Genomic DNA, 24,508 nt, shown 5'->3' on the forward strand with positions numbered 1-24,508 from the left:
TCCTGTATCCACCCTGATAAACCCTGTAAGGGCTTTTTGAGCTTCAATGAGATTGTTCCTTTCCTCTGTATTCCTTTCCTCAATATTCTCTGACTAGAGAAGAAGAATCTCAGACTTGCATACTGCAGACATACTTTGATAATTAAGTGAACCTTTCAACCTGCAAGCCTTATATCTTTGGAGTCCTGATGAAGGGTCTCTGCCTGAAAAGTCAACTGTTTATTGATTTCCATCGATGCTGCCCGAACTGCTGAGTTCCTCCAGCATATTGTGGAGTGTAGCTTTGGATTTCCAGCATATGCATATTTTCTCTTGTTTGTGGTCCGAGAAGTCGATTTATTGTATCCTTGCTATAGTCAGAATTTCCTTCCTTAAGTCAGGAGATGAGACCTATGCACAGTACTCCAGATAAGGACACACCCAGGCCCCATTAAATTGGTGAATTTACTAGTAGTTCATTGCATTTTTGAGGCTCTCTGGTGGTCAGGGTCGACTATGGATATTATGTCATAACTGCCTATGTAATACACAAGGCAGGGCAGTACAATATGGAGAGCAAACTGTTGTCCATGTAGCAAGCTCCTCTCTCCACGCATTTGTTAAACGCAAAGGAGTGGAAGAGACCGAAGCAATTTGCCACCAGCAGCGTCACAGGAATTGCCAGTCAGCATTGACCTCAGCTTAAGACTGCCTTAGGGACTCCAGCTCTGGATTTTCCCTCAGGGTTTACTCCTGAAGTCTTCCTGAGTGGGTGTAAGGGCAAGGCAGCGGAGATTTAAGATCTCAGTTTTCCTTCTCCTAGGTGGGCTGTCAGCCATGGCTGATGAGCCCTGTTTGCCTGAAGCAACTGGTTTTATAGCTCCATTAAGCAACCTTGCCCGTTTTCCTGTGAGTAGAAATGGATTCAGCAAGCTTATTACCTATGTCATACATGAAGGCCAGAAGCTGGACTTGGTTGTCAGAGTCTATTTGAGGCACATTCCATTGAAAGCATTTAGTAGGTAGTGGGAGCTTATCCCTACTACCACACCTGATGATGGCAAACTTGGGGAACTTTGCACTTACTGCAATGTTACTGCAGCACCACTGTTCGTACATTTCCTCTGAGTGCTCTTGTTTCCTCCAATACCCCAAAGTTGTATGGGTTAGTAGGTTGTGGTGAACTATGTGCCTGTCTGGACATGCCCCCTGCTGACTGCTCCTGTGGCTCCTCCCACAGGCCCCTGTATAAAGGAGATCTGAGGCCTGACGCTCGGCCTCAGTCTCCAGGACATTGTATGATAGACACTCACTCCTGGTTCCTTCTTCCAGTCAATAAAAGCCGATATCTCGCCTCACGTCTCAGTGTGAGTTATTGATGGTGCACCATAGGTTAATTGGTCAAATGGCTGCAATTGATCAGTGTGGACTTGTTGAGACAGAGGGGTCTATTCCATTCCTCTGACTTTAAATAAAAAACAAATTCTGGATCGCTACTCCTGAGATAAATCTCACACCTTTCCTTATCATCCCTGTTAGATTGGACTGCATAACTATTATTTTCCTTATAGTTTAACTCTCTTGTGCTTGTTTGTATTTTTATATAATTACTCATAATTCATGTGCTTGTTCAGTGAAGTTTTTAGATGTTGCAGTTGCCCTTGTATCTTTCTGGAAACATTACTTGAATAGGGGGTGTTTCATTGGTTAATTTAAGCAGTGGAATTTGAATGGAGTAAGTGTGTTATCAGCAATTTGGTATAAGAGGATGTGACCACATTGGCTCTTCCTGTATCCCTTTTGCCAATCACCTGTCTGGCTCTCAGCTTCACCCCAAACCCTCTGGTCTTCTCCTATCATTTCGCATTTTCCCCTCCCCCTCCTACTTTCAAATCTCTTACTATTTTTCCTTTCAGTTAGTCCTGACGAAGGGTCTTGGCCCAAAACGTCAACAGTGCTTCTTCCTATAGATGCTGCCTGGCCTGCACAGAACTTGTTAGTCATTAGAGAGAAACATCAAACTCACTGGCCCACACAGAAAAGAAAAGCATCCCGATCATCAACTCCCAAAAACCCCGATCCCCCCGCACAAAACGAAACATCGTCCCCAAAAGAGGCCTCTCCCCTGCACAAAAAGAAACTATCAGAACACAACAGAACATGAATCCCCAAACATCCTCTCCTTGCTCAACAAAACAGAAAAGGAATGGGAGATAAAAAAAAACAATTCAAAATATAAGAAGCATAAGTCTGAACAAGTCCACTGTTTTTAAACGCAATAGTCCAATCCATAAACGTAGAAACACAATACCATCCTATGAAATCACTGACATTCATCGAAAGAGAGGTTACACCACACAAGGCCTGGAGGCCTACCCTCCTGCCACAGCGAGCCACATAGTGATAGGCCACTCCCATATTCCTTCTCCAGCAGCAATCAAAAGGAAAACAGTTGGCAATGAACTCTTGCTTGTCTTTCCTCTTTATGCAATTCTTTTAAAAATGATGATCAGGAATGTCGGGTAAGATGGTGGCCTTCTCAGACACTATAGGCACTCCAGGTCCAATCAAAGGTGCAACACCCACAGTGTACGGAAGAGCTCAGCAGGTTAGGAGCATCTATGGATGGGAGCAAACAGCTGATATTTCTGATTGAGATCATTCATCCTGACTGGAAAGGCAGGGGAAGAAGTCAGATGTCTTTTTCTGACTTCTTCCCCTTTCCTTTTCAATCCTGACTAGCTGAGCTTCTTCTGCACATTGTATGTATTGCTCTAGATTACCAGCATCTGCAGTACCTCTTATGCCAATCCAAGTTGCATTTGTTCATCTTGTACTGTAAGTCTTTTCTTTATGATGGCAAGTCAGTGCTGGACAGTAAGAGCATCAAGCATTGTAGGGCTATCTCACCAGCGAGCTGCTCGGTACTGATAGAGTGGACTTGGGTCTTCTCTTGGACCTTAGAGCAGAAGCCTCTGTGAGCATTCTAGAATCTGTGCTGGGTTGGGAGCTGGCCCCTCCTGTCCAGTGTTCGATCAGTGGAACAAGCTGGAATAGGACAATCTACAGTCATGCTTCTCAGGAACTTGGGCTATATGTTTTTCTCTTGGTGCCTGTATGTTTTCTTTCTGTGAAATCTTAAATATACGTGCAGTTTGTGCTAGGTGCTGTGTGTGTTGTGTGCTGTTGAAAATGTGTTTCACACCTTGCCCCTAGAGGGTTGTGTTTTTTTTTAATGACTATATTTGTGTATGGTTGAATGATAATTAAACTTGAACTTGAGGAGGTCCTGGGGATCTATTGCGTTTTAGTTCCATAAGTTTCTCCAATGCAGATTTTCCTTTCCATGACTGCTTTGATCTCTATCCTGGGCCCGATTCATTGATGCAATCAGGAAGAAGACACACCAGTGGCTACACTTTATTAGGGGTTTCAGGAGATTTGGCATGTCAGTAAGATTTTTGTAAGTTTCTACAGAGTGGAAAGCACACTGTCAGGTTACATCACTACCCAAGTGGACACCACAGCACAGGATTAAAAGAGGCTGCAGAGGTTTGTGGACTCCGCCAACTCAGTCACAGGTACAACTCTCCCCACCATCGAGGACAACTTCAAAATGGGGAGTCTCAGTAAGGTGACATCCATCATTAAGGACCCTCACCTTTTGGGATATCCCCTCTTTGTGTTACAGCTATCAGGGAGGAGGCACAGGAGAGTAAAAACCCACACACATACCTTCATCCCTTCCACCGTCAGATTGCTGAATGATCCGTGAACCCATGAACATTAACTTGTTTGTCGTCTTCGGCACTATTTATGTATAACTTGAGGTCATTTTAATGCCTCGCACTATACTGCTACCACAAAACAGCAAATTTCACTGCATCTGTCAGTGGCAATTTATTTATTTACTTATTTAATTATTCAGAGATAAAGTGAGAAACAAGCCCTTCCAGCCTACTGAAACACACCCCATCAGTGCACCTATTTAACCCCAGCCTAATCACAGGACAATTTACAATTACCAATTAACCTACTGAGCAAGACATCCATGGAATGTGAGAGGACACTAGAGCACTTGGAGGAAACCCATGCATGCATGGAGAGGATGTACAAACTCCTCACAGACAGCAGTGGAATTCAACTCTTTACAATAACGCCCCTAGATTAAGTAGTGGTTCACTAACCTCTATGCTTTCATGGCACCTAATATATCTGGTTCTGTGTCTGATCTTTCAGCTCCTTGTTCCCAGTTCTCCAGTTCATTTCTGGTGCTGTCTACATTTTTCCAAAAAAATCATTGGTTTCCCTGGCTTACCTCTCCCCCCCCCCCCCCACCCATGTCATTACCATGAATCTCCCAGTGTCTGGTATCATATCCATTTAAGCTTACTACCTTCCTCAATGTGGACTCACCATCCACCCCGCCCCCATGATCTTTTGAGCAATATCTTGAGCATGGCCTTCTTTCTTCAGTAATGCTCCCATTGAACCTCAGTTTTGGAAATTTCTTTCCTACTTCTGAACAGAAGATAACTTGACCCATTGTGTTCACATCAGTGCTAAACAGAAATTGCATTATCCCCTCCCTACTACCCTTTATTTGATTATTTATTTCTTTCCTTCCCTCACATTTTCAGAGCCGAGCCAAACCAACATCAACGTTAATGTATGAACATTCTGGTGGTGCCAATCACAACAGGATTTACAGAATCTGAGTGACTTGTGGTGATAGTTATTTCTAAGATTACATTTTACTTGCTGTTCTCATCGACTTGCAGATGCAAAAGACAGTACTGGAGAAACTCGGTGAGTCAAGGAACCCCTGTGGGAAGAAAGGAACTGGCGCTGTTTTTGGCTGAGACCCTGTGTCATCCCTGAGAACAGAGGGGGACGGTACTTGATACACAGATATGAGAGAGAAGGATGCTTTTTGCAGTACTTGCTTTCTTAATACCGCCTTTGATCACAATCACTGTGTGCGTCTCATGTCACAATATTGAGAACTGCACTCCATGCAATTTTTAAGCGAGTTTAGAAACAGTAAATCTGTGGAGAATGAAGAGAAGTAAATGTCCGAGATAGATTGGAAGACATCAAGCAATATGACATAGTATTTGGTAGTGCAAAACAGAAGAGTTTGTCATGGACAAACTAAAGTAGAAAAGAAAGGCCAGAAAAGACTGAAATGGGAATAGTAAAATCATTATCCGTAACTGGTGAATGTGGAAAGCTATGATGCTTTTAAATGAATCATAAGTTACTGTTCTTCAGGGCTGCATCATGTTTCAAAGGATAAAGTACAACAGCACTGCTCTTTAAATTAGAGAGATATTTGAGTGGCTTCCGTTTCAGTGGGAAGAAAGTAAATACACTTCTGTTGTTCTTGTACTGCTTTCAGTTTTGTACATTGAACACCATGCAACGGAAGGCCAGTGACAGATTAGTTTTGACTTTGAGTTTCTGTTGGCTTATCTCTGCCCCCTCCTGTTGCACCTGTCCTTCACTTCTTAACATGTTCTGTTGAAACTCTGTTCTTCCTTCGCTAATCTTTTTGACCTGCTGAAAATTTCCTATGTTCATTTATTTTATGTAGTTTCCCTACCTTTGTAATCTGCAAATTTATTTAAGGCAGGGGCTTTGCATGTTTTCTATTTACCAATATATCCTGTCAGATGTACATAAGACATTGGAGCAGAATTAGGCCATTCAGCCTATCAAGTCTGCCCTGCCATTTGATCGTGGCTGATCCATTTCTCTCTCAACGCCATTCTCCTGCCCTCTCCCCATAACCTTTCACAACCTGGCTTTAAATACACTCAGTGTCTGACCTTGCCTCCACAGCCGACTGTGGCAACAAATTCCACAGATTCACCACTCTCTGGCTAAAGAAATTCCACCTCAGCTCCATTCTAAATGTATGTCCCTCTACTCTGAGGTTGTGCCCTCTGGTCCTAGACACCCCACTAGAGGAAACATCCTCCCCACATTCACTCTATCAAGGCCTTTCAACATTCAATAGGTTTCAATGAAATTCCCCCTCATTCTTCTAAATTCCAGCAGTCATCTAATTGTACGGATTCACAGATTTGTGTGTGTCAACTCACAAAGTCTTTGTGCCTGCGCTCCCTATAAAAATGTTACCATTTAGTTTATATTGCCTCAGTACGTCTGGTATTTTGCTATTATTCCCTTGACTCTAATATTGATAGCTGTTATCCATCTGTCGATCTCAGTGTCTGTCCATCCATCAAACACTGCTCACAGGGAAATGTCACAATTAGAATGCATCCCATTGTTCTAAATGAGCAAGCATTTGGAAGCCGAGAAATAAGGTGTGAATAATTATCACTGCTAATTTTATCATTGAGTAAGTCTTACTTACTGTTTGAATCTACAGAAAAGGATGAACTGATTGATTCCCAGCCGGCTGAGGAATAAGGAGAGGTGTGGTGAGAGCCATAAAATTTAAGGTCCTTAGACACTGTGAGTATATGGATTAAAAATTCTGAATGCTGGGACACCGGAGTAGGTGGGGAGACATGACACAAAGAAAGTAAGGTGTAAAATCAGTGGTGAGCATCGGGTTGAAAATATTTGGAAGAATGAATAGTAAGATTCAAGGTTCAAGATTGTTTACTGTCACTTCCAATACCCAAATGTAAAGTAGAAGAAAATAATTGGTACTCTGGATATGATGCAGCTTTAAAAAACACACTAAGATAAAAAACACAATAATAAAAACAATAAAATATAAATACACAAAAACGATTATATTCATAGATTGGTTACATGAACATAAAGTGACATTAGCCATGAGAGTGTCTGTAAAGAATATAGTATTAATGATAGGCTCTTGGCAGTGTGGAGGTTCAGAGAGATCTTGGGGTACGAGTCCATAGGACACTCAAGGCTGCTGCACAGGTTGACTCTGTGGTTAAGAAGGTATACAGTGTATTGGCCTTCACCAACCGTGGGATTGAGTTCAAGAGCCAAGAGGCAATGTTGCAGCTACATAGGGCTCTGGTCAGACCCCACTTGGAGTACTGTGCTCAGTTCTAGTCACCTCACTATAGGAAGGATGAGGAAACCATAGAAAGGGTGCAGAGGAGATTTACAAGGATGTTGCCTGGATTGGGAAACATGCCTTATGAGAACGGGTTGAGTGAACTCGGGTTTTTCTCCTTGGAGCAATGGAGGATGAGAGGTGACCTGATAGGGATGTACAAGATGATGAGAGGCATTGATTGTTTGGATAGCCAGGGCTGAAATGGCTAGCACGAGAGGGTGCTTGGAAGTAGGTACAAAAGAGATGTCAGAGGTAAGTTTTTGACACAGAGTGGTGAGTGCGTGGAATGGACTGTCGGTGACAGTGGTGGAGGCGGATCTGACAGGGTCTTTTAAGAGACTCCTGGACAGGTATATGGAGCTCAGAAAAATGAAGGGCTATGGGTCACCCTAGGTAATTTCTCAGGTAAGAACATGTTTGTCAGAGTTTTGTGGGCCGAAGGGCCTGTATTGTGCTGTAGGTTTTCTATGTTTCTATTGTTCTATGTTTTTATGAAGTGACTGACAGAAAATGATAAAGCAGGTATGGTTTGGGGTGTGCACCAGTGGGTTAGTGGGTGGGAGTGTTGATCTGTCTTACTGCTTGGGGAAAGTAACTGTTTCTGAGTTTGGTCATCTTGGCATGGATCATGCATAGCCTCCTCCGTAAAGGAAATTGGACACACACTCCATGATATCAGGGTGGGTAGGATCCTTTATGATATTGCTGGCCTTTCTCCAGCACCTTTCTGCTTTGTGTGTTTATACAGTCAGCCCTCCTTATCTGCGAGTTCCGCATGCACAAATTCAACCAACCGCAAATCGAGAAAACCTGGAAGCGCTCTTCCAGTACTCGTTCTTTGAGCATGTACAGACTTTTTTTCTTGTCATTATTCCCTAAACAATGCAGTATAACAACTATTTACATAGCATTACACAACTATTTACATTGTATTAGGTATTATAAGCAATGTAGAGATGATTTAAAGTAAACAGGAGAATGTGCGTAGGTTATCATGGATTGGGATTGAAAAAAATCAGAAGTTCTCTTACTAAGTAAGTTGGAACAGTTATATTCAGTATTATTTAGCGTCAGTTAGTCATCCATGAAAATAGTATATACCTTTCTATGCATATAAAACACTTAAGAAACATATGTATTCCAATAATTAAACCCCTGCGTTGCTTAGTAATAATTGTAGCTTTCATCGGGGCAGGGCCTTTCTCATTATATCCTTTAAAATTGTTCCGATTCTTGACCGACTGTAGCGTAACGCTTTTCCAATGACCAATGGCATTTCACCTCTTTCCGATCGCTTTATCATTTCCACTTTATTTTCAATCGTGATCATGATTTTTGTGAACAGAAACACTGTGGATTCAGAGCTTTGCTGGGTCCTAACATCCACCACTCTGAGACAGGTTAAATAAGGGCCGGGGTTCCGCTGGGTCCTAAAGTCCGCCACACTTAAACAGGTTAAATAAGGGGCTTGAGCATCCATGTTTTTGGTGTCCATGAGGGGTCCCAGAACCAATCCCTCATGGATGTATTGGGCAGTTTGGACTACCTGTTGTAAAGCATTCCTGTCTGCCACAGAGCAGTTCCCATACCTTGCAGTGATGCTAAATAAAGAAGTGCGTACATACACTGATTAAACACTGTAGACTTTATTGGCTAATGTTACTTTTCTTGGTGTTCTCATTAAGTAATCTGCTGCCTTCATGACTGCAGTTGACATTTCCTCTGTGATATTTAGTTCATCATTGGTTGAAGTAGCTGACATAATCACTGAAGGCTCAGCTAAATGCATCACACCTACAACAACTTATTTTCCTGAAGGTCTGTTTACCTGCACGGTTCTTCAGAACTGTGCTTCAGACAGTTAGACAGATACTCAGGTTGTGGAGTGTGCTCTGCCCAACAGAATCACACGTCCCCTCTAACCATTCAGCTCCTTGTTTGAAAATGCAGGTGCATGGAATTCAGAAATGACAAGATAGAAAAAAGGTATGTATTTGAGCCCTACATATAGGTTAAGACAGGATAAATTAAAACAATATTGGTTGTTGCAGGAAGATTATTAACTGGTACAACAATCTGGCCATTGTAATGATGACATGTTACTACCCCAATGGCAATATGGTAAATTTGGCATGATAACATGATTATCTTTGATTTTCATTAAATTTTATTGAACTGAAGCAGATGGTATGATAAGAATTGTTCTGCTGAATTATGTTTCATGTGTCATTTTAAATTACTATAATATGGTATTATGAAATAGTGGTCCTTTGAACAAGGTGCTTTCTTTTCTTGTAGGTCATTATCCATTACCAAACATGCAAAAAAATTAATTGATTATTAAATTATTCAGAAAGTAATTAATTAAACCTGGGTCGAATCACAAACAAGAGAAAATATGCAGATGCTGGAAATCAAAGTAATACACACAAAATGCTGCAGGAACTCAGCAGGCCAGGCAACATCTATGGAATAAAGTAAACAATTGATGTTTCGGGCTGAGACCATTCATCAGGAGGGGGCTGGAATCCTGATGAAGGGTTTCGGCCCAAAACACCGACTGTTTACTCTTTTCCATAGATGCTGCCTGACCGGTTGAGTTCCTCCAGCATTTTGTGTGTATTAACCCAACTTAGGAGCTCAGCTTCGATTGCATTTCTGCTGACATTAACTTTGAAAACTGAAATATATTTTAGTGTTGGTATTTCCTGGTATTCAACAGCTCATAATCAATTATGTTTCAGTTGATGGAGCTTGATAGTGTTAATAATCAAAACAATAATTAAAAAAGTGAATTCTCATTCTGACTGCTCTATAGAACTTAGCAATTAATTCACATGAGCCCAGCCATCATGGAGAGAGGTATCAAAGAGCAATGAGGAGCCATGATTTATAATCCAAGCAACTTCAGAGAAAGTAGTAGAAAGAAGCAACCCTTGGGGACCTAAAACAGCACAAATATTCATGGGACAAATGAGAGCAGACGCTCTCTTGAGCTTATATGTACAGATATCATCACATAAATACTGTCGGAAGAATCAGTGAAGTGATACAATCAGGTCTAGTTACTATGTAATTCTAAAAAAGCAAGCTATTAAAACATATCAGAGATAAAAAATTGTTCCCATAAATGCTCTACCATTCTTTTATTTATGTTTATTAGTCTCTGTAAAAAAAATGGCTATTTATTAAAAAGATTCCGGTTTTAAATGGCTTGTCATATGAAGAAAATTTGATGGCTCTGGGCCTGTATTCACTAGAATTCAGAAGAACGAAGGGTGACCTCATTGAAACCTATCAAATGTTGAAAAGCCTTGATAGAGTGGATGTGGAGAGGATGTTTCCTATGGTGGAGGAGTCTATGATCAGAGGACACAGCCTCAGAACAGAGGGGTGTTCTTTTAGAACTGAGATGAAGAGGAATTTCTTTAGCTAGAGGGTGGTCGATCTGTGGAATTTGTTGCCACAGATGGCTGTGGGGGAAGTCATTGGATATATTTAAGGCAGAGGTTGAGAGATTCTTGATTAGGTACGAAGGGATATGTGGAGAAGGCAAGAAATTGGGGCTAAGAGGGAAAATGGATCAGCAATAATGAAATGGTGAAACAAATGCAGTGGGTCAAATGGCCTAATTTTGCTCCAAAAATCATGTTAGACAAGAAAAATGTAGGTAAGATTTTGCTATCCCTTATTTAAATGTGCTCAATTTGATCCATTTTCGTTTCAAAGTAGATGATCTCACATTTGTTTGCATTCAAATCCATTTGCCGTATTTTCCCCATTTGTTTAATCTATTAATGTTTCTTTGTACTGTCTAAACTGCTTGCAATGCTGCCTATCTTTGTGTCATTTCAAATTACAATGAAGCGTACCACAAAATGCTGTCCTTTTGAACAATTATGCAAAATAATTGTTACACATTCACAGTGATGGTTGGTGCAATCTTCTCCTTAGAAATGCAAAGACTTGACCAAGTGTTATTGTATTTACTTAATGTCTATTTATTGTACATATGGGAAAAGTAATCTCTCTGTAGAGTCCGCTGTGCTTACCTAGTCTGATTACTCATCAAAGATAGTGACATATCATGCAATATCAGTAAAGTTGAATTTTATATTGGCACTCTTTAAAAAGATGTACATGCATACATAATACTGCTTCAGTGTTTTTAACAGAAAGATTGACGTATATCCCAAATACTTATAAAACATTTTCTGGTTAATATAAACACAACACTTGTTTTTAAGGGGCATGGACAAAATGCTGGAGCAGTCATCCTGATGAAGAGTCTGGCTCTGAAATGTTGACTGTTTACTCCCCTCCACAGATGCTGCCTAACCTGTGGAGTTCCTCTGGCATTTTATGCGTGTTGCTCAAGATTTCCAGCATCCGCGGAATCTCTCAGGTTTAAGGATTCAGTCTTTGGTTGGATTCTGCTCTCTTTGAGAACTGCTTAAAGAAATTGATGCTTGAAACGTTCCTGGGATATTCAATTACTCACTTGAGTATCTACCTGATCTACCCTGCTGGTTCTTGCATAATTCATATCAATTTCACACAATGTTCTTGGTGCATTGGTAGCTACTACTGTGTGATTAGATCCAGAGTTGCATTCAATTCCCCATCACTGTGAGACACCCTGGTTTCCTTGGCTGTGTAAGTCTAGAGAAGACAGTCTCAAATCTTAAGACCATAAGTTATAGGAACAGAAGTAGGCCATTCAGCCCATCGAGTCTGCTCCACCATTCAATCACAGACTGATCCAATTCTTCCAGTCATCCCCACTCCCCTGCTCTCACCCCATACCCTTAAATGTCCTTCAGCAATCTTCAGCAATAACCAAACAGGCTGAAAGCAGAACAGACTGCTCTTACAGAGCTGCTGAATGAAATACCTAAAGCATAACAGTAAAGATGTGAACCAGGGCATTACAATTAAATTCCACACAATCCCTTCCTATTCCAGAGTTTCTAACATTGCTGCTAACTTTCCAACATTGGTCATGGAGTGCTGACTGGTGTCTGAGCACTCTCAGATTTACATAGAGCATTGTATATAGAATGGTACAGCTCAGTGCAGGCGCTTCAGCCTATTATTTTGCACTGACCTTTCAACCTATTCTAATATTTTTCTTATTTATTGAGATCCAGCACAGAACAGGCACTATTGGTCCTTTGAGTCATGCTGTCCATCAACTCTCGATCATGGGACAATTTACAATGACCAATTAACCTACCAACCACTATGACTTTGGAGTGTGGGAGGAAACCAGAGTACCTAGAGAAAACTCATGCGGTCACAGACAGAGGCAGGAATTGAACCCGGGTCATTGATACTGTAAAGCATTGTGTGAACCATCAAGCTACTATGCTGTGCCAGATCAATCTAAACCTGCTCTCCTTCACAGTCCTCCATTTTGTATCATCCTATGTGCTTTTCTTAAAAGTCCCCAATGTATCTGCCTTGACTACTATCCAGGCAGTGTGTTCCATTGCACCTACCACCTCTCTATGTGGAAAAGAAACCACCTCTGACCTTCCCTTTATACTTTCCTCCAAGCACCTTAAAAATATTCCCTCTTGTATTAGCCATTGCCACTCTGGAAAAAGGGTGCTGGCTTCCAACTCTGTTAATACCTCTTATCATCTTAAACACCTGTTTCAAGTCTTCTCATATTCTTCTTCACTCAAAGGACTCAAAGAACTTTAGCCTCTCTAAGAATTCCAATGTTTCCAGAAACCCAACCCCATCTCTTCTGCTACTGGTAGATCCACTCCTTTGATGTCTACCATCAAGTTGTGCATGCCTTAATTATTTTCCTTCAATTATCCCTTCCAAATTTAGACAAACAAAGCTGAATCTAGCTGGATGTGTCCTACTCAATTTCAAATTCAAGTTTAAGTCCAAGTTTAATAATCATCCAATTATACATGAACATCCATGAATACAGCCAAACAAAACAGTGTTCCTCCCATGAATACAGCCAAACAAAAACAGTGTTCCTCCAAGACCAAGGTACAAAACACAATACCAATAGTCATACACAGCAGAAAGCACACACTGCACATATAAGAAAGTAGTAAATACACAGTCACACAAGAAGAGCATAGTCCAAGTCCTCAAATCCATGAAAAATGTAGCCCAAATCCCCGAGTGTCGTGAACTGTAGATTGCAGGTGCCTAGATGCTCTTGGCAAGAACAAGCCTGTAGCAATCTGGAACCAATACACAAATGCGCGCATGTGCGCGCGCATGCACACACACACACACACACACACACACACACACACACACTCCCTAATGGGAGGGGCTTTCTCCCAGTCCAGCATGCACACTGTGCCACACCGCCCCCAGCATCTCAACAGGCAACACCATGGCATGAAGCCTAGTCTTCACTAAAACCGAGGCCACACAGCTCCCCCGCCATCTGTCTCACAAAAAGCCAATAAACTAGACTTGCAGTATTCTAGGTTATCAATATCTATCATGGTCTTGCGATGACAAGAAAAATGTCCCGAGACTTCACACTGCTTTTGTGCACCTGCTCCAACTCCTCTCTGCAACAAACAGCCACACAGTCTTCACCAAGTCCAGCTCCTGCACTAATGAGCAACTCCCCGATGCAGTAGATCTGCAGTACTTGAAGTTCTTAATGTCCAATGGTGCCTTGCAATTGGAAAAAAAGACTATTGATGAAGAACTGACATGTTGTAAAACCTTATATTTAAATGTGAAGTAGTTCTTATTTTGAACAAAAGGTTTCCCAGCCTGCATCTTAATGTAAAGTTCATTGATCCAACATTAACTTCAGCTTCTAATGGTTCTTAAGTACTCTCTTCACACGTTCAGCCTTTCTGTTTGAAACTGGATAATTGGGTGAGAGTACATTAAATGCCATTATACTTAAAACGTTTAAATTCATACAACACAAACTGTGGTCTGTTATCGAACTCTAAGTGTGCCGTCTGTGGGCAATATGAATTGGAGCTCTTTCATGATTCTCCATGTCTTTAGGCAGCCAGTTGGAACACAAGTCTATCAGGACTGAAATAAATGGCTTGTTTGAAAACAATCAATCACTACTCAGAAATAAAAATCATCCAATTGGCCACATCTAGGATAAGATCAAAATCACTGGGATTTGGGTGTAAACTGCAACAATATGGTTGATCCAACTGCTTCTGCATTCCAAGCCTAGATAAAGGCAGGAAAGATCCTCTATCCATGGCTTTCACATGCATACTTCTAATGCAGGTGGAGTGAAGTCTACCTTTGGTGTTTTGATTTGAAATGGAGACATAATGTCCTGATGGCAGCATGTCAAATGCATCAGTAAAAGCTGAAATCACCTGGTGTAAAATTTGTGGAGGTGGCTAATGGGAATGTGTGGAAATGTGCTGGAGATTGTGGAAAGGATAGAAGGGGGAATTGGTTGAGGACAGCTTGTGCTGGTGGTGTGGCAAAGGATATAACATGTCTTCAGAGTCATTTCACAGATGTGAAATGTTTAACCTTATCATGGAACCCTGTAAAACCTCATGGATCTTAAGTGGTGTTTCCTTCACTTGTGCCTTTATATATGTATGAAATCTTTATTAGGACTCTCTGGTTAAAAGACCTTCCAAAGAAATTTTTGCTATATCTTTCAGTTGGAGCAAAATGGTAGGCTGGGTTTAATTTTCCTTGGAACAATGAGGGGGTGAGGGGGTTTGGAAGGAGGTTTGCAAAATTAAGAGAAGTACGTAGAAGACAGAAAGGAAGAAACTTTTCTTTCTGGCATAGGTATCTAATGCCACTCAGAATAGATTTAAACTGAGGAAGAAAAGGTTTAAAGGAGATCTGAAGATTTTTTTTTCACCAGAGATTAGATAGATTAGATTAGCTTTAATTGTCACATATATTCTGTATATATATCAAAACATTGAAACATACAGTGAAATAGAGGAGGTATCTAATAAAATGGCCACTGAGTGTATCTTCATGGCCTTCTGCTTCTATAGCCTATCCACTTCAGGATGTGATGTGTTGTGCATTCAGAGATGTTCTACTGCACACCACTGTTGTAATGCATACTTATTTCAGTTTCTGTCAACTTCCTGTCAGCTTGAGTGAATTCTGGCCGTTCTCCTCTGACCTCTCTCATTAATGAGGCATCTTTGCCCACAGAACCACCACTCACTTGATTTTTTTTTGTTTCTTGCACCATTCTCTGTAAATTCTAGAGACTGTTGGGCACGAAAATCCTTGGAGGTCATCAGTTTCTGAAATACTTAAACCACCCGTATGGCAGCAACAATCATTCTACGATTTGAGTCATTTCTTTGCATTGTGACATTTGGGCTGAACAGCAACTAAACCCCTTCACCATCTCTGCATGCTTTAATGCATTGAATCACTGCCACATGATTGGCTGATTATATATTTGCATAAACTGGTAGGTACACATATGTACTGAATAAACTGGCCACTAAGTGTACGTTGTTTTGTGTCAATGACCAACGCAGCCTGCAAGCGCTGCTATGCTTCCAGTGCCTATACAATATGCCTGCAATTTACCAACCTTCATCCATACATTGTTTGGAGGAAATCAGAGCATCGGGAGGCAACCCACTTGGCCACAAAGGAAATGTACGCACTCCTTACACATGAGGGACCATTGAGCATAACCAAGGGTCACAGGGAGTGGCTCTACCCAGGAGGAATGAATGGGGATAATAAGCAAGATCCAGGGACTGGGATCATTGATATGAAGCAGAGGAAGCTAGCACATAATGTGAGCATGGCCAGATCATGTTGCCATCAAAGCGCAGGTGACTGGCATGGAAAGCAAGCAGGAGAGAGGCATGGGGAGCCAAACAAGACGAGGAGGACAGGCAGGAAACACAAGGTACAGGTGCAAGGAGAAAGCCCACAGCATACGCAGGTATCCAGCTATCACAAGTCCTGGTTGTGCGACAACTGACTACAGACAATCTCTGAAGGATACTAATAATGGCTGGGGTCACCTGTCTTGTAAAGACACCGCCCAGAAGAAGGCAATGGCAAACCCTTTCCGTAGAAAAAATTGCCAAGATCAATCATGGCCATGCAAAGACCATGGTCACCCACGTTATACAATACGACATATAATGAACTACTTTATGTTGTAAGATTTGTTCTTTTGCAACAGCAGTAGAGGTGTAATACAAAAAAAAGACTGTAAGTTACAATAAAATTAATTAGGGAAAAAAAAGAGCAAAATAGTCAGAAAGTGTTCATGGGTTGATGTAGCATTTAGAAATCTGAAGGCAGAGGGGAAGAAACTGTTCCTAAAACCTTGCGCATGAGTCTTTAGGCTCCAGTACCTCCTCCCTGATGGCAGTAATGACAAGAAGATGTACTTTCAAAATATTTTTTATTGCGAGATACCACGCGGAACAGGTCCTTTTGGCCCAGCAAGCTATTGATTTAACCGTAGCTTAGTCATAGGACAACTTTCAATGACCAATTAACCTTCTTAATGGGATCTCTTTGGACTGTGCAAGGAAACCGAAGCATCCAGAAGAAATCCACATGCACACAGGAAGAAGATAGAAACTTTCTTACAGAGGATGTCAGTATTGGATTCTGAATTTCAATGCCCTGAAATGTAATAGAGTTGTGCTAATCATTACGCCACCATGGCACCCCATGTCCTGCACAATGAAGATTCTTAATAATTGATGCTGCCTCTTTGAGGCATCTTTGTTTGAAGATGTCCTAAATGGTTTGGAGGCTAGTGCCCATAATGGAACTGACTGAATTTCCAACCCTTTCCAGCTTTATCTGATCTTGTGCATTGGTGCTTCCATGCCATATGGTGATGTAACCAGTCAGAATGCTATCTATGGTATATCTATAGAAATTTGCTGGAGTCTATGATGACATAACAAATCTCCTCAGAACCCGGATGAAATATTGCTGCTGGCATGCCTTCTTCATAATTGCAACTCAATATGTAGGGCCCAGGATAGATCTTCAGAGATGTTGATGCCCGGGAACTTGAAGCAGCATTCAGACATTTAGTATGAAGGCTCAAGTGTGATTGCACAAACACCTGAAACACTGGAGATCACATGAGCAAGAGGCAAGACAGCAGGCGAAGAAATCTACTACAAAATAAATTTATGAAGTTTTCTTTTACTATCAGGATCTTACAGCAATCCATTTTCATTGTAAAGTCTATTTAATACCTCCCCATCTGCAGAAAGTGCCCATGCATAATTCAAGAATATGTTATTTCTTTCAGCAACCATGTAAACTACACTATAAACTGCTATTATGTCAAAATTATTGTGTTTTGGAAGGGGAACAGACAACAAAATCAAACATGACCTGCAGTGGAACTGTGCTGAATAAAAGGAGAACATTCAAATATGAAATATGAACATACATTGATTTACATTCCTCTCTCATCTTGGCCACGTTTTTGAAACAACATCAGAATTTTAATTTCTGCCATTTGTGTTCACTGCCCAGTGCCTACAATTTTGTGCCTTCTAGTTGTAGATTTATATTTTCAGCAGGTGTCAATAATTCCCCCTCCCCACAACCCACCCCCCTCACTTCCAGCTGTACCAACTTACAATGTGAAATGTGAGAGTAGTCAGGCGGCATGCAGCTGGTATTCTGAGGGAGATTCAGAGTCAGAGTCAGGTTTAATATCACTGACGTGGGTCATAAAATGTCTTGTTTTGTGGCAGCAGTACAGTCCAATATATAAAACATAATAAATTACATTTATAGGTATATTCATTTTTGTGCAGATTTCTTAGTTACACACACACCACTACAGAAAGCTACAGATATATACCACTATATCTATAAAGTTTTAGATATAGAGCAAAGACTTTTGCAAGTACTGCATTTGTCAATGTGGAGCAGAGGGCAAGTTTGTAAATCTGGCAGGCGCAAAGGACGTTAGGAATGGGGAGGGTAAAGTGCCATAAGAGGGGTGGCAGAGAAGGAGTGCAAGGGGCAGGGGTGGTGCCGGTGCTTGCACACCCAGCCCTGAGACACCAGGCAAGCTTATTTGATTCCAAAAAGTTGATTTATTGATCACTCCAGAATATTTCACTGGTCCTTCCCACACCCTTCCTTCTCCTTTCCCCTTTTTCCCAAGCCTCCTTTCGACTCTCAGTCCACACCAAAGTCTTATCTCAGAATCAGGTATATCATCACTGACATATGTGATTAAACTCGTTTCTGCAGCAGCAGTAGCAGTACAGAGCTATACATAAAATTACTACAGTGCAGTGCAAAAGTCTTATTCACTTAGCTATATATACCTCAGACTTTTGCACAGTTCTGTATATATACACCTACGCTCGGTCCGCCAGAGAAAGCAGGATTTCCCAGTGACCACACATTTTAATTTCACGTCCCATTCCCATTCTGATACGTCTATCCATGGCCTCCTCTACTGTCAAAATGAATCCAAACTCAGGTTGGAGGAACATCACCTTATATACCGGCTGGGTAGCCTCCAACCTGATGGCATGAACATTGACTTCTCTAACTTCTGTTAATGCCCCTCCTCCCCTTCTTACCCCATCCCTGACATACTTAGTTGTTTGTTTTTTTCTCTCTCTGCCCATCACGCTGCCTGTTCTCCATCTCCCTCTGGTGCTCCCCCCCATTCCCCTTTCTTTCTCCCAAGGCCTCCCATCCCATGATCCTTTCCCTTCTCCAGCTCTGTATCACTTTCGCCAATCACCTTTCCAGATCTTAGCTTCATCCCACCCCCTCCGGTCTTCTCCTATCATGTCGCATTTCCCCCTCCCCCCTCTACTTTCAAATCTCTTACTATCTTTCCTTTCAGTTAGTCCTGACGAAGGGTCTCGGCCCGAAACGTCAGCAGTGCTTCTCCCGATCGATGCTGCCTGGCCTGCTGTGTTCCACCAGTATTTTGTGTATGTTGTTTGAATTTCCAGCATCTGCAGGTTTCCTCGTGTTTGCTCTGTATATATGTATATAGTGAAAAAGAGAGCCAAATAGTAAGGTAGTATTCATGGGTTAGTTCATTTTCCATTCAGAAATCTGATGGTGGAGGGTAAAATGTTGTTTCTAAGACATTGGATCTTTAGGCTCCTGTACATTCTCTCTGCTGGAAGTAATATGAAGCGAGCATGCCTTGGGTGATGGGGGTCCTTAATAATGGATGCTGCCTTTTTGACGTTGAGTGCAAAATTGTTGTTGCAACATCACTCAACCAACTGATCTGTCTCACTTCTGTGCACCTCCTCGTAACGATCTGAGAAGCATTATCATCATCAGAAATGCCAGATTCTTAATATATCCCAAAGTCATTCAGGCTTTAATAGACTATGCAGTTAATCAGCTGATTGTAATAACTGACCTGTAAACAATGATAACAAGTCATTTCCCCCAACCTTAGTACCATTTGGGGATTAGGACGTGAGAAAAGTTTTCCATTTTGGTCAACTTTTTATACTGTCATTACTGCTTAAGTTATTGGCTGCTGAATACATTGTCCCATTAGTCACTTTGTCTGTTAATAGCACTGCATCCTGTCCTTTTCTTTAACAATATAATTCTAGAAAGAAAAATAGCTGCCTCACTGGCAACAAATTAGCTATTGTTCAACTAAGCTGCAGAGCACAAAAAGCTTACAGGTCATTAGTTCAGCTCACTTTGAGCTAGGAAAGGATCTACTGAAAAGCAGAGTAATGTGGAAGCTAGAAGTTATAAATAAAAAGAAGTCAGAGGTGAGCCAAAGAGTCACAGCCATCTAGGTTGTGCCAAAGCATTTAAGCTGCCAACTTCCATCGGCCATAGACCTCCATATCCCTACCACCTATGTACATATCCAAACATCTCTTAAGTGTTGAAATCAAGCTCACATGCACTACTTGCACTGGTCACTCATTCCACACCCTCACATCTTCTGAGTGAAGAAGTTTCCCCTCATGTTCTCCTTAAACTTTTTGAATTTCAACCTTAATCCTTGACCGCTAGTTGTACTCTCATGCAAACAGTGGAAAAATTACTGCTTGCTTTTACCCTATTTATACCCCTCATAATTTTGTATAACACTCTCAAATCTCCACTCAGTCTTCTATGTTCCAAGGAATAAATTCCTAACCTATTCATTCCTTTTGTATAACTCAGGAAATTAGTGGAGATGCAGGAAAATGCAAATGCTAAAGTCTGGAGCTAAAGGAAAATTATGGAGAAACTCAAAGGGTCAAGCAGCACCTATGGAGGGAGAAGCAGCTATCAACATTTCAGGCTGAGAATTTGCATCAAGACTGAGAGTGAAGAGAGATGGTAGACCCTCTGAGAAGTATAAATAGGAGAAGGTGAGGGGGTGAGACAGGGGTCAGTAGACCACAAGTTTACTGAGGAAGGGTGAATGTGGAGACAGCTACTGGACGGAGGTAAGGGAGATAGACCAAGGGTCTGACTGCTCAGTCTGATAAGTAAGAATCTTGAAAATGGGAAGGAGAGAAGGACAGCTGAAGGAACAAGATAAAGAAAGAATCTAATGGGTGAAATGAATGGGTGGTAAGTGGTTGGAACTAAGAGTTGGGGGGAGAGACCAGAAAAATTGGAAATGTGAACCTTGAGATAGTGTATGGGAAAGGGAAATAAAATGGCAGGACAGGGGTAAATTAAAAGGAGAGAGAGGTTTAAAACAGCATAGAAGGCATTGTCACAAACGAGAAAATCTACAGATGCTGGAAATCTATGCAACACACACAAAATGATGGGGGAATCAGCAGGACAGGCAGCATCTATGAAAAAGAGTAAACATTTGCCATTTCAGGCCGAGACCCTTCATCAGGACTGGAGAATTTTTTTCTCCAGTCCTGATAAAGGGTCTCAGTCCAAAACATCGACGGTTTACTTTTTTCCATAGATGATGCCTGGCCTGCTGAATTCCTCCAGTATTTAGTGTGTGTTGAATAGAAGACATTAAGGTCATCCACTGCAATCAAGAAAGACCCCAGTTTGTGATGTCATTTTGTACCACTGGACCTGGACTTCAGAGGTTGACAGAGTGGAACTACCCCAGTGCAATGGCTTTTCCACTTTAAGAACTCTCCCTTACAGGTTTTCCTGTGGAAAATTCAGTGTTCATGCCATTGAGTTGTAGGGGGCCCAAATGAAGCTTCAGGTGCCATACTTCAAGTTTGCACTGGGCAGGCTTTGGAAGTAAAGAAAGCCAAGGATGGACAGAATGGTCTGGAATGGGAAGGGGAGCTGAAATGGTATGCAGCTGACAGAGTTGGATAGCCACTGTGACAAAGCACAGGTGCTCTGCAAGTCAGTCATCTAGTCTGTATAGCAACATGTAAAACAATACACACATAATATCTTCTTCAGCTCATGATATTGATAGACAGACATTCTCCTTAGTCAACCCAACCTTTTTTCTGACACAGCCCTCATTTTCCTTTATATCCATATGCCTTTCTTAGAGTCTTTTAAATGTCCTTATAGTATCAGAATTGACCACTATCACTGGCAGTGCATTCCAGGCATTCTCTACTCTCTGTGTAAAAAAAACTGTCTCTGGCATTCCCCCTAAACTTTGCTCCACTTGCCAAACATCTCTTTAAAACAATAGCAGCCTGAGCTACAGGGGATGTCTGAATTAGTGTCAGAAGCTCTGTTCAGTGAGATCTTGCAGGAAACAAACTCTTTGAAGGGCTTAACACTTTAGGAAACCTTGGGACAAATTGTTGCCATTTAGGAAAATCTTGTTTGCAGTGGTTCTACTGAACTTCATTTTTCATAGTATGGAGGCCACCAAACCCGAGATAAACTTAGTCAACACCCTTGACCAAACCCAAGAGTCAACACCCTTGGGAAGTGTTTGACATACAAAATGCTGGAGGAGCTCATCAGATCAGGCAGCATCTTTGGAAATGAATAGATAGTTGATTTTTCAGGCTGAGATACTTCTTCAGGACTGAGAAGGAAGGGGAAGATGCCAGAATAAGGAGGAGAGGAGGGAAAGTGCTCGTTGCTCATTGGACTTCTCAAAATGGACACTCTATCCTCAGCTCAAGGTCCCTTGAAAAAATGCAATATCCTCACCAACAATTGGAACTGAGCCAATGACCCAACAAGTATACAGAATGGGGAAGGAATATTTTGGGATGGCTTTGAGTGAATAAAGCCTATGCACCAGGAAAACCTACTTAACTAAGTGCTGTCCACTCTGGGCTATCTTTACAATAGTTCCCACATTAGTCTTGCAACACACACAAAATGCTGGAGGAACTCAGCAGGCTAGGTAGCATCTATGGAAAAGAGTAAACACTCGAGTTTCCGAGATGAAGGCTTGGCCTGAAACATCATCTGTTTACTCTTTAACATAGATGCTGCCTGGCCTGCTGAGTTTCTCCAGCATTTTGTGTATGTGTTGCTTAGAATTCTATCATCTGCAGATTTTCTCATGTTTGTCCGACATTAGTCTAATCAGCTATCTCAAGTACTAACAAAACTGGAGTGGAAGCAAGCGATCTCAATCATGAAGCACAGCCTAGGAAAAAAAATATAAATGTCAGTTTTTTTTCTTAAACAGAGACCAGATCATTGCATCCAGAATGTGGGCATGAAGATTTAAGTCCATCTGTTATGGTCCGGTCTGACACCCGCAATCCGTGTCTTGATCCGGTCCGTGGACTCCGGACTCCGTGTCTTGTAGCTGTTCCTCCTTTCACCCTTAAGCCCAAATAGGATCATCTTGGCTTAAGGAGATGCACCTGAGACCTATCGGCTGGCAGGTGTATATATAGGGGCTCTGGGACTGAGTTTTGTTGTTTCTCCCCCCTCTGCTGTTCTGTCTGGTTTGCCTTGTTTGTGCTGTTCACCTGGCTAACCCGTTTTGACCCTGGCTTGGAGTACCCACTCTTAATAATCTAGTTCTGTAAGTTTGTTCTTGTAGTCACCCTGGACTGAGCTCCCTTCTGATCCCTTGCCTCTGTCAGGTAAGTAGGCTGGACTGCCATTGCCTGGTGAGGGACTCTCACCCTTTTCTACCCCTCTCTTCTGATGGGTTGTGCCCTGCAACCTGCCCAGGTACTCTGTGTTTTGCCCAGGCCCCTGTGTTCCTGCCTGGGAGGTGGCCCTGCCCAGGAACTATGTGGCCTGCCCAGGGGGCTATCCACCTAACATTCCTTATCCCATAGACCCATCCTTTAGCCTAGCCAGGGTCCTGCCTTTGCCATGGTCCTGCCTTTACCATGAACTCTCTGAACCCTAGGATCACTGCATGCCATGGTCTCCCCATTTTGTTCTAACCTTTAATTGTTCCTGTCCTGCCCCTAGTACTTTGGTGCCTGCATCCTGCATTTGGGTCCAGTTCCTACATCCCCCTGTGACACCATCAGGCTCATCCCAGTGTCTTTCTCTTTACCCACTACATTTCACGCACAGTTGTGTGAAATCCTTTTATCTAAATCTGGTTCCAGTCTTTCTTTCATGCTACAGTAAAGTCAACTTAATAAATAATGCTCTCCTCTGCTCTGTTTAATGATTCTGTATAATTTTTATATCTGAAATAGAAAAAAAAACAGACATTTTCATGATCTATGGCAAATAGAGATAGAGTAAATGCAATCAGGCTTCTTCCACTGAGGCTAGGTGAGACTAGAACTAGAGGTCTTGGATTAAGGGTGAAAGGTGATCTGTTTAAAGGTGCGAGTGTAGAACAAACTGCCAGTGGAAGTGGAGCATTCGGGTCCGTTTCAACATCAGGATAGGTACATGGATGGAAGGAGTATGGGGGTTTATGGTCCAGGTGTAGAGCAATGGGACTAGACAGATTGTTTGGCATGGACTGAAGGGCTTGTTACTGTGCTATAGTGTTCCATGACATCTTCAGGGTGAGATGAATGACTGCCAAAGGCATCTTCACAATAAATCTACACAGTGGCTTAGCCTTGTGAAGCAAATAGACTCTGATTTGAGATTCTGATTTATTTGTCACATGTGCGTCAAGACATACAGTAAAATGTGTAATTTGGATTAACAACAAAGGATGTGCAGGGGAAGCTGCAAGGGTCAACACACAGTCTGGTACCAGTGTATGCCTATAAGGTTCTGTGGTACAACAGAAGCAACAACAATAACAAGAAAACAAAAGCAGACAACAGCAAAATAAGCCCTCTTCACACAATCCATCTCACCCACCCCCTGTCACACACACACACAACACAGACAGACAGACCTCCAGTCCCAGAGTCAGCTGTGTGTGGGCCTCCAGCTCTTGATCCAGACTTGCAGTGCTGAGTCTCTAACATGAGACCTCACCCCAGGAATTGTTGATCATGTGATTGGCCATCGTGCCTCAACTCCTGGACTCGCGTGGACCTTGATCCCGGTGACCTGGGCCCTGATGACTCGTTTGGATGTTTATCTTCACTTTTTGACCTTTGTGTTTCTTCCTCCAGACTTTCTTTTCTCTGG

The sequence above is a fragment of the Hypanus sabinus genome, chromosome 14, assembly GCF_030144855.1.
Source record: "Hypanus sabinus isolate sHypSab1 chromosome 14, sHypSab1.hap1, whole genome shotgun sequence".
In the NCBI taxonomy this organism is placed as follows: Eukaryota; Metazoa; Chordata; class Chondrichthyes; order Myliobatiformes; family Dasyatidae; genus Hypanus; species Hypanus sabinus.